We start from the raw sequence: 2,782 nt of genomic DNA, 5'->3' as shown, positions 1-2,782 counted from the left end.
CCTGCACTTTGGTCAGAGGGGATTCTCTGGAGGCTTAATCCATGTGGGGATCTTTTGGCTGCACTACCAATTTTCCCAATGCAATATATCATTTGATTTTTGTGATTGCTGCTTCCATAAGTGTTGATTGAGGATCAAAGTAAAACAAAATTCTTGTCACCTACAAATGTACAAATGTGCTTGACACAATGGATGTATGTATGGATTGTGATGAGTTGTATGAGCCCCTAATAAAATGATTAAAAAAATTCTTGTCATCTTCAATCTTTTCTTAGTTTATGTGGATGCTGTCTACTGATCTAGTTGTGAACATTTTTTGTTTTCTCTATAGATGTGATAATTTTATTGGACAGTTACTTAAATGGATTAGATTAATCAATTATAGTATAATGAGCTTAGTTCAATTCAGCATCTAAATTCTACATAATTATTCATGTTCCTTTCCATTTAGATGATCACTGGGTTAAAGCGCAATGCTATTCTGACTTCTTTTAATTTTTATAAGAAACAATCTTTTTTATGTCATTTCAAAGGCTATAATTTGGATTCTATTCAAAATTTACATATTTATTTTAGTCACCATATGTATTATGACAGATTATGAAGTAACAATAAACCATATTTAATTATTATAGACCATTTGTAAACAAACAGCATATAAAATAAACTTGTAAATAAAAAAGTGTAAACTGAACAGTGAAAACAATTGAGTTAATGATAATAATGAGGATGTGAACTAAATGTTGGAAAAGGGAAGAGTAGTAGTATGTAATTAGAGATAGAGTTTTATACGTTGGATAAAATGTAACACTGTGAGGGATAAAATGTCTATTCACCAAAGATGGCATTTGAAGGTATGGATCAGTTCAGTGCTAAATATTATTAGTGAAATTTACCAAGGGGTAAGTGATTAAAGACATCTCAGAGAATTCTCAGGAAAAAATACCCAGTGGTCTACTTTTCCCAAAACATCCACTACGAACCCTAAGGCACATAGACCTCTTCTGGAACATATGGGGTGGCCGCAAGTCTAAGTGGACAGAATGGCGACTGGTTAATTAACAACAGAAAGAGGGAGAAACCATGCCCTCATTTTCTTCGCACCCTAAAACAGTACCGGGGACATGAATTGTCATACTACTTTTAAAAAGTTAAGGAGAAAATGTGGATTCTTGATGAGATAATTCAACCTCAGTTACTCTGGGGATGCATGACTTCTGAGGCTTTTTATGAGACAATACATTCTCCTTAGTGAATTGGAATTTTATTTTGCTTTTAGACAAAGCCACAATATCTTTTGAAGCACTCACCCTTAGTGATGCTTAGATGGTTTCATAAGTTAATACATGTAATGCATATATTGTAGAGCTCATGACATAACGTAATTTAGAAGATGATCACTTTAACAATTTCAATTTCTTGTAAATATTTTCATGGTGAGAGTGTTACACATTTTTATTAAAAACAAGAAACACTATAAATAATTATATATATATATATATATATATATATATACACACACATACTTAAGAAGAACACAAATTAACTTCTGTAGGTTGACACCTATGTTTGACTTACTAAACTTCCAAACCTATGTTGAGGTTTTCAGTAGGCTATCCATGACTCAGAGACACCATCCACATAAAGGTTTCTTGACTATTTTATATTTAAGATCTTACATCTCCTTCAAGAATGATATATTTTTGCTCAGATAGTAATATAAAATGTAAGAAAATAATAAATATGACAGAAAAGATATATATCATTATTAATGCTTTTGTACTTTTGAAGATGAGCATTTTAAATATTTTAGGAAAATTGAAGAAATGTAAATCATATTAAAGAGGATTTCTATACCTTTTACATCAGCTATAGTCCATGAAATGAACAATAGAAATTTGTCTCATTAAGAATTAAGCAATGAAGTAATTCTTACAGTATTTAGTCTTGATGGATGTAACTTAAATAACAAGTATTTTTATTCATTTTAATGGTGAATTTCTAAAAGTAAGGACATAGGTGTTACAAAAGAACTCCTTTAGTAACTTTGTTACTTTTAGTGACCTCTTTTAGTAACTTTGACATAAACATCAGTGCTTCTCTTTCACTATAAACTAAATAAACACTATGAAATGAATATAAACATTCCTGCTAAATAAACATTTTACCAGCACTTTTATGCAATGACAAATGTACATTCAAAGTATGCTTTTTTTGCTTTTATTAAAAGTTTTTAATGAATTGTCCTCAAATTTGGATGTAGTCCTCCTCTCCATTTAGTTCATAGACAAATTGATAAAGAAGGTGAAATTTTATAATCCTGAATTTCTTCTTCAGTTCTCTCAGCTTGACATATGCTGAGTGCATTCTTGTCTGCATGTTTTCTAATCCCAGGTCTTTGCACATTTTATTATAATCCTTTGCACCATTTTGAAACCGCCCTTTAGAATGTTCTGTTCAGCTCTTTTACTTCATCAGCTCTTCCATCGGCTTTAAATATTCTAAATCCATGAGCAGTGTCCCAATCGGTGCTGACACCCGTTTTGGTCTTTTCTTCCTTCCTTCTGGCTTCATTTACGCGGGGTGGTGTTGATGACTTCCCACAACTTCTGATATTTGTTCATTTTTGGTCATTCTTACTAAATGTTACAAATTTGATTCAGGAATGGTCTCTAAATTCAGATGGAATATATTCCAAATTATGTTTTCTTTTGGGTGGACCTGTTTTAATAATCTTTTGCTTAACTGAATAAGTGACGGTCTGTTCATAATTGGCCTTTGC

The sequence above is a fragment of the Echinops telfairi genome, unplaced genomic scaffold (genome assembly GCF_000313985.2).
Source record: "Echinops telfairi isolate 266 unplaced genomic scaffold, ASM31398v2 ScPeMD7_7469;HRSCAF=8507_1, whole genome shotgun sequence".
NCBI lineage: Eukaryota > Metazoa > Chordata > Mammalia > Afrosoricida > Tenrecidae > Echinops > Echinops telfairi.
This window is presented reverse-complemented; position numbering follows the sequence as displayed.